At 37.5% G+C, this 16,202-nt stretch overlaps 2 protein-coding genes and 1 pseudogene across 4 annotated transcripts in view; 1 reads left to right on the top strand and 2 right to left on the bottom strand.

Moving 5' to 3' along the window:
• Positions 1-16,202, bottom strand: part of MINDY1 (MINDY lysine 48 deubiquitinase 1) — an 89,582-nt gene that overhangs the window by 20,992 nt on the left and 52,388 nt on the right. The gene's annotated exons all lie outside the window — the stretch shown is intronic.
• Positions 1-16,202, top strand: part of PRUNE1 (prune exopolyphosphatase 1) — a 64,542-nt gene that overhangs the window by 2,488 nt on the left and 45,852 nt on the right. The window lies entirely within an intron of this gene.
• LOC141487947 (large ribosomal subunit protein eL8 pseudogene) lies at positions 461-1,620 on the bottom strand (annotated as a pseudogene).

Here is a 16,202-nt window from a genome sequence, read left to right on the forward strand (position 1 = left end):
CATTAGGTTGTATTATAAATATTTGGTATCATTCTCTACAGCACAGGGGATGGGCAAATGGTAATAAAGGAGGAATGAATGAAAGGATTAATGACAGTAGGTAGGATTTATTTTAGACAAGAAACAGGGCTGAGTACAAAGGTTTATGTTGAGTAAGGTGCAGGAAAACTGATAGGAAAGTAAACAGAGGACTTTACATTACAGTTGCTTAGGATAGAGCTAGCTGGTACCCAACCAGTCCTTCTGTTAACATATTTTTAGATTTTGTCCCAAAGGAATGTTCTCCAGTTTTTGTCACAGTGGTAAAGGATGACCCATTTAAAGGGAATTCTGTTTTGAACAAATTGGCTCATATGAATTTGTCCTTTACTGTTCTAGGACTGATGGCCCACATGGGTAATTTATCTTTCACTAAGTGATTTAGGTTTTTATTTTTATGTAGGAAAAAATAAAAATACACTTAACCCAATTTAGTTGCAAGTTCCTTAGCTTTTGTTTTTTCCAACTTAGTAATACAAGTCAAAGTCACTGATTTTGGACTCAGAATGTTGCCTCCCCAGTGATGAAGGATCTCATATCATTACAAATGGTTTTGCTGGCTTCTACCAGCTCAGCCAATCTTTAGGGTTAACCTGTATGAAGGCAATGCTTGTGCCAATTGAGAGACTCAAATCTGATTTTACCTTTGATAATAATAAGGAATTCCTATTTTTTGGCACAAACCAGGAAGGAAGACCCCTAGCTCAGTGGGGTACATGGCATGTGCAGTCACTATCAACTGTGCTTTCTTGTTTACTACCAGGGTAGTAACAGTATTAACACCTAATGGGGACACCTCCTTTGCCTCTAGCTTTTTGTTCATCCTGAGCCAGTACTGTCTTTGCTTTTTCTCTTGTCTCAGGTCTGTACTTGTGAGCCAGTTTAAGCAATTGAATACCTATCTGAAGATCCAAAGTCTGGGTGAGCTGGTTAATTGTTGGTGGCACTTTCAAATACTGTATAAAGGATAGATCTTTGACACTGCTGTCTGATGTTTCGAGGTCATTTGGCAAATCAAGTAAGGGCAGGATGTCCTGACCAATGCCAAAGTTCTTGGGCCACTTCTGAATCTTGGGTCTCCTGCATCTTCACAACAGTCAGGGCCAGAGTCACTTTCTTTCCCTGACCTTTTTCCCTTTTGACATCTTGGCCAGCAGAATAAGAAAGTACATTTTCTTGTCTTCAGGATTGAGCTGCCCCCAGGGGTCAATCAGACAACTGCCCAAGGATCTATGGAGTTTTTGTATTTTTTTAGGGCTCAAGTTGGAATCAATTTACCATCCTTGAAAACTTTGTCTAATGACCTAATTTCATTGAAATTTGCCTCTACTACATTGTGTAGGTGCTCTATCTTCTTGGAGTTGTTTGGTTGTTTAAATCACCATTAAATATGTAATATAAAATATGTATCAGACAGACTAAGCTTTTGGAATTTGGATATCAGTTGTCTCTCTCCTTGAGTGATGATCAGGGTCACAGAGACAAAGTAAGCATGGTTCTGTCTTATGAGTCCTTTAAAGGTGGGGGATATCTTACTTACCCATGGCTCTTGGATTCCAAAAGAAGCTCAGATTTCCACATTGCTACCAAGCGCAGTTATATTTGGCCTGAACACTCTCTCCCAGTTAGAAAACTGAGGGTGTTGCCCAGTTTAAGCTGCTTTCAGCTTGTGAGGAATGGGGGGGAGGGATTAAGATCCACACCTGTTATAACACACCCTCTTCTCTATACGACTGGGCCACCTTCCCTAGCCTGATGTTTGTGACTTTGCTTTCAGAGTTGATCCGCATTAATCCTGTGTTTCAACAGATCAGGTTTCTTCACTTTGTCTCCCTTGGTCTTTTTCCTGATTCAGCTTTCTCACCTCCTCTCTTCATCTTCTGTTTCAGGATAGTCCCATCCATACTTGAGGATCCATTTTTCTATCATCATATTATGAACCTCTGTTTTTCTGCTATTGGATACTTCCATTTGTTTTGTAAAATCTTGAAAAAGCTGAGTGATTATTATGCCATGGGATGATTGAGAAGGACTTCAAAACAAGAGGAGATAGAGATTGTGAGGCCAGGCTTGTGCTGGGCTTTGTGAATCCTAAGACAAGAACCAGGCCCTGCTTTCACGGAGTTTATTTTCTACATGGCAATTTCAGACACATGCACAAATAAGGACAGTATATGGAAAGCTGAGGAAGATACATTTTGGCTTAGCTTAGGGAAGGCATCTTAGAAAAGGTGGCACCTCAGCTGAACCCTAAAGAAAAAGGATTCTGAGAAGTGAAGATAGTCAATGTGTTGCAGTCAGAACTAGTAATCTAGTAAATTTGAGACTCTTACTTTGTGTCAGCACTATGCTAGGTGCTAGGGAGAGAAATTTAAAAGTGAGGTGGGGGCGGCTAGGTGGCTCAGTGAATAGAGCACCGGCCCTGGAGTCAGGAGTACCTGAGTTCAAATCCAGCCTCAGACACTTAATAATTACCTAGCTGTGTGGCCTTGGGCAAGTTGCTTAACCCCATTTCCTTGCAAAAACCTTAAAAAAAAATGAGCTAGGTTCTTGCCCTAAAGAGTTTACATTCTCCTGAGAAATATGTTTACAGATAATTAATGCAGACTATGTACAAATAAACCACAATTGGAGGTTAGGGCACTAATATTGAGAAATAAGGAACCGGCCTTTCAAACGAGGTGGCTTTGGAATTAAAACTTGGGAGTTTAGATGCTCATTTATATGTGCGTTGTTGCTGTCCTTTTTAGAATGTAGTTCTTGAGATCAGGAACTGTTTTATGTTTGTCTTTGGAGATTTCCAGTGCCTAGCACTTAGTAGATACTTAATAAATGATTGTTGATTATTTAAAGAGTCAGAGGTGTGGAGGGAAAGCATTACAAACATTGGTGGGAGAAAGGAAGGAGGGCAGAGGGCCCCTATAGCTTATACAAAGGTAGAAAGATAGGAATTTAGAGAAGAGTAAGCCAACCACTTTGGATGGAGAATAGAATGTGTGAGGGAAGAGTACTATGTATTTAGCCTAGAAAGACTGCTTGGGGCCAGATCATGAAGGGCTTAAAATGTTAAACCAAGGAGTTAGCATATATTTTATCTTAAATGCTATAGGTGGAGCTATTGAAGCCTCTAAAGCAGGGGAGTGACTTTGATTTGTGCTTCAGGAATTCCATTTTGACAGCTCTATAGAGGATGAAGTTGGACCCATTTGAATATAATTGAAATAGTCCAGGCAAGAGATGATGGGCTTGTACTGAAGTGGTCATGGTGTGAGGAGAGTTAAGGGAACAAGTGAGAAAGATGTCAAGAAGGTGGAAGTGACAAGACTTGACAACTGATGGTTTATATGGGGTGAATGAGTGTAGAGCTGAGGTTGATTCCTATGTTATGAACTTAGAAGAATTGTAGTGTCATCAAAATTGGAGAAATTGGAGGGAGGTGGATTTTGAGAGGAAGGAATAATCAGTTGCTGTTTTGGGACATGCTGAATCTGAGAAGTTTAAGGGACATCTAGGTAGAGGTGTCCTACAGGCTTTGGAAGTTTGAAACGAGCTCAGAAAGAGACTGGGGTCTTGATACATGAGTTTAATCTGCATATTAGTTGAACCCTTGGGAGCTGATGAGATAACCAAGTGAGATAGTGTGGAGGAGAGAAAATGAAATAAGACCTTAGATGGATTGCCCCACACATAGGGGCAGTCTATGGATGAAGATCCTATAAAAACTTAGTTCACTCTGACAGAAATAGAATCATGACAGGAAAGTGTCCAGAAAAGGGTGATCAATTAATTAATTGTAAGATAAAAAGAAGGAAAGCCTCCTTGGGAAAAAAACCATTAAATTTAGCGGTTGAGAGATGACTGATGATGACCTTGAAGAAGAAAGTAGAGTAGAAAGCCTGATTGCTTTTGGGATTAAGAAAATGAGATAAATGGGAGCTGAGATTGTAGTTATTCTCTTCAGATTTGATGTTCCAGTCCAAGGGAACTACTAGCCATCTAACTACTAGCTGTTCACACACAGAACCAAATACAAAATGGCTTTCTTTGGCTTTCAGATCCTCCCTAACCTCACCTCCTCCCTACTACATATGGATTCTTTGATCCCAGGACTTCTCTCCTAGGTACTCCAAGAACTAGACTCTTTCAGCTCTGGACATTCCCTCTTCCTGGAGAGCCCCACACACACACTGACTGATTACCAATCTCCCAGCCCTTCTTAGTGTCTGACTGCTCTTAATTTGTCTCCATTTCTCGGTTTGTGTATGTTTGTTTGCCGATCTCCTCCTTAGACCCAGTGCTTAGTACTGTGTCTGACACACTGTAGGGGCTTAATACATGAAAACTGACTGGCTTGTGCAAATAAATAAAAGCAGGTGATGGAGTGTTGAGTTCTGGAGCAGCCAGGAGTCAGTTCAATTTTACTGGAATATGAAATTTGAAGAGAATAGTATGAAATTAGGCTTTGAAACATAGGTGGAACAATGCTGCTATGGTCAAAAGAAAAGATAAGAATTTGTATTAAGTACTTCTGATTAAAGTCTGACTTCTGTAATCTATATGGAATTGGCATAACTTTATAAAGTCAAAAGTTATTTTCTGGGAGATAAATGGTTAAAACATTTATTCAGAAGAAAAAATATTAGTTATCAATTACATATGAAAAAATATTCAAAATTATTGATAACCAGATAAAGAGATATTAGGGGTATCTAGGTGGTGTAGTGGATAAAGCACCGGCCCTGGAGTCAGGAGTACCTGGGTTCAAATCCAGTCTCAGACACTTAATTACCTAGCTGTGTGGCCTTGGGCAAGCCACTTAACCCCATTTGCCTTGCAAAAACCTTAAAAAAAGAGAGATATTATAATAATACTGATTTATATTACCTTGTATCCCTCAACTTAGCAAAGATACTAAAAAATAGGAAAATTCCTTGTTAGATGAGCTGTCCTACAAGCTGGCTGTTTCCTCTACTGGTGGAGCCATTTCGGAAATCAATGTGAAATTATGCAAGAAAAGTTAATAAATTATTTATACCCAGGGGTGGATAGGTGGCAAAATGGATGAAGCACAGTCCTGGAGTCAGGAGTACCTGGTTTCAAATCCGGTCTCAGACACTTAATAATTACCTAGCTGTATGGCCTTGGGCAAGCCACTTAACCCCATTTACCTTGCAAAAACCTAAAAAAAAAAAATGATACCTTTAGATTTAGAGAAACTACCACTGGGATATATCCCAATCAGGATACTGACATTAAGAAAAGAAATATATGGAAGTATTCTTAAAGTTATTGTTAGTGATAATCCAAAGTTGGAAACAAAATACGTTCCCAACAATTGGTTAACAGCTAGACAAATATCATGTCTCTGTAATAAAGAAAGTAACATATAGTATATATCTGCTGGACTTGAAATTAGGAAGGTCTGGGTTCAATTTCTGCCTCCAGGGCCATTTCCAGTTGTCTTGTTTTCTATCTGACCACTGGACCCATAGAACTCTAGGGGAAAAAGTGAGTCTGACTTAACAGAGAGCCCCCACACTCAAATCCAGTTCATATGCTTGTCATGACATCACCTCCTAGATGTCATGGTTGTCTTTGAGAAGGAAGGACAAATAACATCATCACTTAGTCTCTCATCTCTATTACTAAGTTTCTGGACTTTTCCATTTCCTTGTCAGCGAACTTCTCAACTCTGAAGCTAATTCTGTTCTTGTGGCCTCTCCTTTGATTAGTGAATCAGTGTCAGGGACCACTATTTCAGGGGAGACTGGGTCATCCGTCTTTCATTCTCTTTTTACCCTATTGCAGTCTCTGAATTTTTCCATCTTCTCCCTAGCAGCCCTGCCCCATGTGGATACCCTCCCTCTCCTTCTGATGTTGCCTGATGTTGCCTTCCATTAGAATGTAAGCTTCCTGAGGGCTAGGACTGTCTTTTTTTGGCCTATATTTGTATTCCCAGTGCATAAATGCTTAGTATATAGTAAGTGTTTAATAGTTTTAGCTAACTAGTTATGTAGCTTTCTACAAACTGTTTGACCCTGGGCAAGTCATTTAACCTGAGCTTCAGTTTCCTCATTTGTAAAAAGAACAGAATAGAACCTATACTCAAAATTGAGATTGAAATGAGATAATAATAATAATAAGTCATCTTGTACATTTTAATGCCCTGTATAAATTTTTTATTACTGTGCAATAAGGAATTTTGAATATGAAGTTACAGAGAAAAATATAATTGTATGAAGTATACAGAATGAATATAGCAGACTCTGAAGACCACTCTCATACACATTCACTGTAACAATATAACTCAACAGAGTTAACAAAACTGGTCAGATAAGACATTGTTAAAACCTTAGTGCCAAAGTTAAAGGATTTATCCCTCTCTCTGTTAACGGTATATAAACTGTTTTTTGTTTTGGTTTGGTTTTTGGTGGGGGAGGTCTTTAGGAGAAATTTTTTGGATCAAACACAGATGTTATAAAAATCTGTCCATTCCACCCCAAAACAGCAACAAAATAGATGTGAGCCATATTATAAAAGATATTAAATGTCAGACAGATGTTAGCAGTAGAGAATCACTAAAAATTTTAGAGCAAGAAAGTGCCTTAAGAAGATTATTTTACCCTGGAGTTAGGAGGGCCTGAGTGCAAATGTGGCCTTGGGCACTTAATAATTCCTTAATTGTGACCTTGGGCAAGTCACTTAACCCCATTGTCTTAAATAAATTTTTTTAAAAATGTAAAAAACAAGATATTTCAGTAGTTTTCTGGAGGATCAATTGGAGTGGGGAAAGCATGGATGGGAGCAGATTAATGAGGAGGCTATGATAGCAGTGCAGAAAAGATAAAGTAAGGACATCCATGTGAGTGCAGAAAAGGACACAGTGGAAGAGATGTGAAGGAATTAGAATTAACAATCTTGGTAGTTGATGGCCATGTGACAGATGAGGAAGGAGAGTAGAGTCACAGGTGACTCCAAGGTTTGGAACCTTTGTAACTGAAAGGATGGTGGTCTTCAGTAGAAATTGAAAAGTTTGGAAGAAGTGCTTTGATTTAAGTGAAATAAAGATGAGTTTTATTTTGAATGCATTGAATTTTCAGTGCCTTTGGGCCAATCAAGTAGGAAATCCTCAGCAGGCCTGTATCACCCTATCTAGATTTCTTGACCTTTGTAGTCCAAGAGTTCCTTTTGTCTAACCTCTTTACTGCTGTTTTGGTCCTATTCTCTTAGGGCACATGTAGCTTTAATGCTTCTAATCCTCTAGGGATTTCACTTTCATCTCAGAACTTGAAGATGATATTTCATCCTTGATTTCCACCCAGTCTTCTCTCCAAGCTCATTCTAATCCTTGTGATAATGATGTTGTTTAATGGAGTTTGGAGCTAAATTCTGACTAAGCCTGAATAAACTTGCATTGAAGCAGCACTAATCTAAATGAGCTTTTTGGAAAGGTTTATGCAGAGACCTGTGCTCTCTGAGTGCATTATATTATGCTAAATTATATATCTCTTCCTTTCCCTTTACTTTTTCTCTGTTCCTGTTAAACTTCCTTTTTTTTTTTTTTCAGTTCCAGAACCATGTTCCACTCTTGTTTGTATATATCCTCTCTCCCTCCAAAGGATATCATTTCCTAATATTGCCTTTGTAAGCAAGTTATCTTTGTGACCACTTATCTTAAGTGCTTTGTTGTTTCTTTGGTCCACATCTACCCAGGAAACTCCCTGGTCTCCAGGAAACCAAAAGATCTCTCATTCATTAAGGCTATAGCTAGGAAGTGGGTGAGTGGTTGGGTAGCTACTAGAATGAGGCTTTTATGCTTAGATTTTTCCCTATATCCCAAAACTGCTTAATAATTTAAAAGAATTTATTTCTCTAAATCTTTGGGCAGGTATGTGACAACTTCTCTATCTAAAGAAGTTTAGAAAGGGGGCTGGCTAGATGACCTAGGAAATGCCCTTCCCAAAAAGAATTTGTCTAATTCGTATCATATCTAGTATTGTTTAGTCCTTTACCCAGTAGGGATATTTCAACCAACCAACCTGTATTATAGTCTATTTAAAAAACAAAAGACAAAAAAAACCCTTTGTATCCAACTTGTAAACTTTTGTGAAAAGTCATTTCAAACTGGACACTAATATAACAACAAAAAACATTTAACTACATGTATATGATATGACTAGACCCTCTAAGTTTAAAAACTCAGCTTTTAAATCTTGGTGTGATCAGGATTTGCTACTTAAAGGTTTTTTGAGGTCTTGTGGTTTATTAAGTGAATTTTTAAATGAAGTTTTGTCACCATTCTGCTTTAAGTACCATAATTTACTTTTAAAAATCAGTTTTGTTTTCATTAATGAATTCTCTCCTTTCTGCTTCATTCACCTCCTTGAGAAAGCAAGAAAAAAAATGAAACCCATTAAAAACAAGTATAGTCAAACAAAATCAATTCTCTCTTTGGCCATGTCCAAAAAAAAGGTCTCACTCTGTAGTGAGTCCCTCTGCTTTCTGTCTGTAGGTGTTTTACCATGATTCCTTTGAATGTGATTTATCATTCTATTGGTCAGTTCTTAATTTGTTATTGTATAAATTGTTCTGTTTTTTTTTTTCAGTTCAGGCAAGTCTTCCCAGGTTTCTCTGAAACCATCCCTTTCATCATATCTTACAGTAATACATTTTTATTTGATTTGATAGTGTTCTACCAAATTCATATACCATGGCTTGTTTAGCTATTCCCCAATTGATGGGCACTCTCTCTATGCCACCAGGTAATGAGTTGCTTTAAACATTTCACACATGGGTCCTTTTTCTCTTCCTTTGGTCTCTTTAAGAGTATAGACCTAGCTAGGTAAAATTGTGTAATACTTTTGGGTATATTAATGTCCCTATTTTCCCCTAGCTCATTCAGCATTTGCCATTTTTCTTTTTTGTCAGCTCTGCCAGTGGGTGTGAATGAGATACCTCAGAGTTATTTTAATTTTCATTTCTCCAATTATTAGTGATTTAAAACATTTTTTCATATAGCTGTTGATAGCATGGATTTCTTTTTCTGAAAACCACCTGTTCATTTCCTTTAACTATATTTCATTTGGGGATTGCTTTTATTCCAAGATAATGTCTAAATGGAAATGATACAGTAAGTTTTCAGAAGTACTCTTTATTTTTTTTTTTAGGTTTTTTTGTAAGGCAAATGGGGTAAGTGGCTTGCCTAAGGCCATACAGCTGGGTAATTATTAAGTGTCTGAGTCTGGATTTGAATTCAGGTCCTCCAGACTCCAGGGCCAGTGCTCTATCCACTGTGCCACCTAGCTGCCCCTAGAGGTACTCTAGAAGAGAGATTTGAGACTTTACAGGAATAGATGATTTGGAGAAATCCTATAGTCTCTTCTTTTTCCTAAGTTTTAGTTATGTTTAGTTGATTACTTTTCCCTATCTTGGTTTATCACTTTATCCTTTTGCTTTATTCCTAATCTTCCAGGAAGTCTTCCTGACCTAATTACAGTGTCTATTTGTGAACTTACATCTCATCTCTATAATAACTCTTGTTTCTCCCAACCACTCATGTCAAAATCATATATTTCCTTAGAATCACAGGATTCTATAGTACTGAAAATTACTTTTGAGGTCTTTTAGTCCAACTCCTTTATTTTACAGTTAAGAAAAATGAGACTTAGAAAAATTGGGTGACTCTTAGGATGGGATGGGAGTTGGAAAAAGAAATGATAAAAGAGAGTGTTCCTAGGGGTCAGACCTACTCTGTGCTCATATGCATTAGTATCATGCAATAAATGACAGTCAGGTTACTTGGCATTGATGGTTTTAAATGCATTTCTTTTTGAAATACCTTGATCTCTAGGGAGGTGTAAGGGCAACAAGGTTAATTATAGCAGCTGACTTCTCTCCTGTCTCAGAACTCTTATCAGCAGCTTGGCTTTTCAAAACCTTTTACAAATAATTTCATTAGCAGCTGTTGTTCTTGTTCTAGCCTTGGATCTGAACCTGCTAAGGAAAAGTTCTATGTCTTAAGTTGAGGAGCAATGGTTAAGTGACATGGGTACCTGGAGAACTGATTAGATTTTGTGTTTAACACTTTTATTTTCACCTTTCTTTTGTGTTTTGTCCTTCTGATTTGTAAGAATACTACTTTTGTCCATTTTTGAAGACCAGAAAAACCACTGGGCAAAGAAGCTCAAGAAGGTGAGAAATTTACTCTAACTGTAGGGTGAAGATTACAAAGAAGGGAAAAGTAATGCCAGAGTAGGAATAAGTCATCATTTCTTCAGACTAAATCTGTCTCCCAAGTCTCCTATAATATGTACTTAAAAAGTAAAAGTCTACTTTGTTCATAGAGCATCTTCTTTGATATGGTACACCATATTGGGCAGTCATAACTTTTTACATAAATAATTCAAAAAGCATGATTTCATTGATTTGGGTATCTCCTCAACTCCTTCATGACTTACTTAGTACAGTGAATTCAATCAGTCATAAATGAGGGAAGATACCATTTGAAGCCTAGGGATCAGTAGAAGAAAAGTTACAGAGGTAAAAAACACAAGACACATATGAGAGAGTAAGTAGGGCAAGAATTATAGCATGTAAAGAAGGGAATAGTACAACATAAAGTTAAAAAAAGTAAAGTTATGTTAAATTGTGGATGACCTGAAATGTCAGGCTGAATTTGAACTTTATTCAGCATTAGAACTAGAATTCTGTGTTCAACCAAACTAACTTACTAATTATTCCTCAGGCTTGCTATTTCATCTTCCACCTCCATGCTTTTGCAGAAGCTGTCCTGCAGATCTGGAATTCACTTAATTCTCAACTTTACTTCCTTTTTTTTTTTTTAAGTTTTTGCAAGGCAATGGGGTTAAGTAACTTGCCCAGGACCACACAGCTAGGTAATTAATAAGTGTCTGAGGCTGGATTTGAACCCAGGTACTCCTGACTTCAGGACTGGTGTTGTATCCACTGCATCACCTAGCCACCCCTCAACTTCACTTCCTAGAATCCTTGTCAAGTGCCATTTCTTCACCCATTCAAACTGATTTCACAAATCATTCCTCCCTTCACAGCCAATATCCTAGAAATGTGGTTTACTCATTGCTTCCACTAACCTACCTCCTTCTTAACTTCTCATTACCTTACAGTTACCTTAGTAAACAACAGTAGTTGTTTCCACTACTAGACTAAAATTGATTTCTTTCAGGTTACCAGTGATCTTTCTTGATCAACCAGTGACTTTACCCCAGTCCTGCCTTTTTTAAAATTGAAACTTTATTTTATTTTTCAAATTACATGCTCTGGTAGTTTTGCAACATTCATCCATTTGCAAATTTATGAATTACACATTTTTCTACCACCCTCTATTCCCTTTCCCCTCCCCATGGTGGCTAACTGTCTGGTAATAGTTGTGCATTTGTGTTTAATATAATTACATATTAGTCATTTTATATAAAAGGAATTAGAAAGAAAACTATTATATAGGAAGGAAAAGTAAAAGAGACATTTTAAAAAAGTGAACGTAATTTGCATTCAGATTCTGTGTTTTTTTCCCCTGGATGTGGATGTTATTGTTCACAGCAGTTCTCTCAGTGTTGTCCTTGATCTCTGATCTACTGAGAGGAGCTTCATTCATCATCGTTGTCATCTCACAATGTTGTTGATAATGTGTACCAAGTTCTTTTGGTTCTGATCTCTTCACTTAGCATCAGTTCATGTAATTTTTTTCCATGTTTCTCTAAAGGCTGACTTCTCATGATTTCTTATAGAACAATCATATAACATTCATATACCATAATTGTTTAGTCATTCCCCAATTGATGAGCTTCCCCTTTTCAATGTAATACTTTTCCTGTTTTTTAATAATTTCTTTTGGATATAGGCCGAGTATTGGTGTTGCTGAGGCAAAGGGTATGATCAGTTTTATTTTTCTTTGGTCACAGTTCCAGATTCTTCTCCAGAATGGTTGGATCAGTTCATAACTCCACTAACTCCACCAACAGTATATCCTCTTCAACATTGATCATTTTCCTTTTTTGTCATCTTAGCCAATTTGATAGGTGTGAGGTGGTACCTTAGAATTGTTTTAATTTGCATTTCTCTAATCAATAATTTGGAACTTTTTTTGTGAATAGGATTTTTTTTTATTGTATTTGAGACCTACTTTTATTTTTCAATTAAGTTATGGAAGTTTTTCAACATTCATTCCTTACATATTTATCTTGCATATTTTGCGCCCTCCTTTTCCATCCCCCCTCCCCTTAATAATTTTTTAATTTAGCTTTTTTGCAAGGCAATGGGGTTAAGCGACTTGCCCAAGGTCACACAGCTAGGTGATTATTAAGTGTCTGAGGCCAGATTTGAACTCAGGTCCTCCTGACTCCAGGGCTCATGCTCTATCCACTGTGCTACCTAGCTGCCCCTCCTCTCCTTAATAGTTAACAGTCCAGTAAAAGTTGTCCATGTTTATTTGTGCTGAACATATTTGCATATTAGTCATTTTGTGTATGAGGGATTAGAAGTAAAGGTAAAGAAAGCAAGCCATGGAATAGGAAGGAAAAACATAAAGAAAAACGTTTAAAAAAGGAACATAGTATCTGTTCAGATTGTTTTGCTTTGTTTTCCTCTGGATGTGGATGGTGTTGTCCATAACAGGTCTCCCAGGATTGTCCTAGATTTCTGAACTGCTGAGAAGAGCTGCATCCATCATATTTGGTCAACTTATAATGTTAATGTGTATGATGTTCTCTTGGTTCTACTCCCTTCATGGAACATTTTTTTCATATGACTATTTGTAGTTTTAATTTCTTCATTGAAAACAGCATGTTCATATACTTTAACCTTTGGAATGACTTGTAATCTATTAGACTTGATTCTGTTCTCTATATATTTTAGAAATGAGGGGGCAGCTAGGTGGCGCAGTGGATAGAGCACCAGCCCTGGAGTCAGGAGTATCTGAGTTCAAATCTGGCCTCAGACACTTAATAATCACCTAGCTGTGTGGTCTTAGGCAAGCCACTTAACCCCATTGCCTTGCAAAAACAAAAAACTAAAAACTAAAAAAACTAAGAAATGAATTCTTTAGCTAGAGGCATTCATTCCCAATAAGATCAAGGGTAAAACATGGATGCCCATTATCACCAGTCCTATTCAATATCATATTAGAAATGTTAGCCTCAGCAATAAGAAAAAGAAATTGAAGGAATTAGAATTGGGAAGGAAGAGATAAAACTCTCACTCTTTACAGATGACATGATGGTATACCTAGAGAATCCCAAGAAATCATCCAAAAAACTACTGAAAAACGATTAGCAACTTTAGCAAAGTTGCAAGATATAAAATAAACCCTCACAAATCCTCGACTTTTCTATATATGACTAGCAAGATACAGCAGGTAGAGCTAGAAAGAGAAATCCCATTCAAAGTAACTTCAAGACTTAATGATAATGAACTACATGTATTCCTGCATAGAAAAATGATACTGACAATACTCATAAGAAGCTTCTCATTTAATAGAGCAGGTAAAAGGAGCTTTTATAGATGAAGCACAGGAGAGAGCTGAATTTGAAGATATAATATATTGTAAAAATGGAGTCAATGGCTAAAAGGGAAATGTAATGGGAATAAGAGAAAGGAGAGGTGGAATAGGCTAAGATATTTCAAATAATTTTTTTATTATAATGAGCTTATTGCAATGATATGGAAGGGGGGGAAGGTGAGGGGGAATAGAGGGAACTTTTGCTGTCATCAGAGGTGCCTTGGAGAGGAAACAGCATATATATACATATATATGTATGTATGTGTGTGTGTATGTATACACACACACACACACTCAATGGGGTATAGACATCTAGACTAAGGAGAGAAGAGAGAAAGGGGAAGGGTAGACTGTGGGGGAGAGTAGTCAGATATAACACATTTTCTTTTTTACTTCTTGCAAGGGGCTGGGATTGGATGGCCTGTCCGGGACTACAGGACCGGGTGGTTGCTGGGCCTTAGGGGTGGTATGTGGGCTTGGGGCCTCTTGCCCCCAGGGCTGGTGATCTGTCTGCTGTGCCACTCAGCTACCCTACAGCATATTTAAGAAGAAGGACAGAGGGGCAGCTAGGTGACGCAGTGGATAAAGCACCAGCCCTGGAGTCAGGAGTACCTGGGTTCAAATCTGGCCTCAGACATTTAATAATTACCTAGCTGTGTGGCCTTGGGCAACCCACTTAACCCCATTGCCTAGCAAAAAAAAAAAAAGGACAGAGTGAAAAGAGAGAGAAAATATAGTATATGGTAGTGGGGAAGTAAGAATGGAGGGAGTTGCCATTAGTAATGGCAACAGTGGAAAAATATAGAAGTAGCTTTTGTGATGGACTTATAAAGAATGTGATCCACCTGCCACAGAACTGGTGGTGTTGGAACACAGACAGAAGAATATTTTTTATTATTATATTTTGGAGGGGTTGCAGGGCAAATGGGGTTCTATGGCTTGCCTAGGGCTGCATAGCTGGGTGATTGTTGGGTGTCCGAGGCTGGATTTGAACCTAGGTGCTCCTGACTCCAGGGCTGGTGCTCTGTCCACTGTGCCACCTGCCCCCCCATTATTATTATTATTTTATTATTATTATTTTTTTGGTTTTCACAGGGCAGTGGGATTGGGTGGCTTGCCCAGGGTCACACAGCTGGGTGATGGTTGGGTGTCTGGAGCTGGATTTGAGCTCGGGTGCTCCTGACTCCAAGGCAGTTGCTCCATCCACTGCGTCACCTAGCTCTGCCCCATTATTATTATTTTTTAATTTTAATTTTAATTTTTTCCTCTTTACTTTATTGCTCTTGAGGATCTATCTTTTTTTGGGGAGGGGGTATTATGTTTACTCTCAAACAAGACTATTTTAGTAATGTATTAAAAAAGCTTCATTTGTACAAAAATAAAAATAAATAAATATTGACAAACTTTTTGAAAATCAGAAAAAAAAACAAAGTAACCTTATACAATAAAAATACCTGGGAGTCTATTTACCAAGTCAGACTGAGAAAGTTTTTGAAAATAATTACAAAACACTTTTCACACAAATTAAATCAGATTTAAATACCCGGGCAAACATCAACTGCTCATGGATAGGTAGAGCTAATATAATAAAAATGACAATTCTACCAAAACTAAACTACCTGTTTAGTGCCCTACCAATCAAAATTCCAAAAAATTACTTTAATGAGTTAGAAAAAGTGGTAAGATAATTCATATGGATAAGTCAAGAATGTCCAAGGATTCAATGAAAAAAAGTGCAAAAGAAGGTGGCTTAGCCCTACGAGATCAAAAATTATATTATAAAGCATCAGTCATCAAAACTGTCTGGTATTGGTTAAGAAATAGAGTGGTGGACCAGTGGAATAGACTAGGTACAATAGCAGGAAATGATTATAGTAATCTGCTGTTTGATAAACCCAGAGTCCAGCTATTGGGATTAAAACTCTCTCTTTGATAAAAACAGCTAGGAAAATTGGAAGTTAGTATGGAAGAAACTTAGATTAGACCAATACCTCACACCCTATACCAAGAGAAGATCCAAATGGATACAGGATTTAGACATAAAAAACAATATTATAAGCAAAATAGAAGATCAAGCAGTAGTTTACCCGTCAGATCTATGGAAAGGGAAGCAGTTTATGACCAAGGAAGAGATGGAGAATTTCACTAAAAACAAACTAGATGATTTTGATTACATTAAATTAAAAAGCTTTTGCACAGACAGAACCACTGTAACCAAGATCAAAAGAAATGTAGTAAACTGGGAAACAATCTTTACAACTAGTATTTATTTTTTTCTTTTTTTTAATAGTTCAGAGATTTTATTCTAATAACTTTAATTACAGGGGGGCAGCTAGGTGGCGCAGTAGATAGAGCACCAGCCCTGGAGTCAGGAGTACCTGAGTTCAAATCCAGCCTCAGACACTTATAATTACCTAGCTGTGTGCCCTTGGGCAAGCCACTTAACCCCATTTGCCTTCCAAAAACCTAAAAAAAAAAAAAATTACAGTGCTCGTTTCTAAAAATGAAAACTGAAAACAAGTATACAAAACAGTTAATTACTAATTGTGTATTGAAAGCAGTAAGTTTCCACATCATCAAATAAGCCAGTTCTAAGTTTTTCCTGAGATAGTTTGACAACTCCAGCTTC

The sequence above is a fragment of the Macrotis lagotis genome, chromosome 5 (genome assembly GCF_037893015.1).
Source record: "Macrotis lagotis isolate mMagLag1 chromosome 5, bilby.v1.9.chrom.fasta, whole genome shotgun sequence".
Lineage (NCBI taxonomy): Eukaryota > Metazoa > Chordata > Mammalia > Peramelemorphia > Peramelidae > Macrotis > Macrotis lagotis.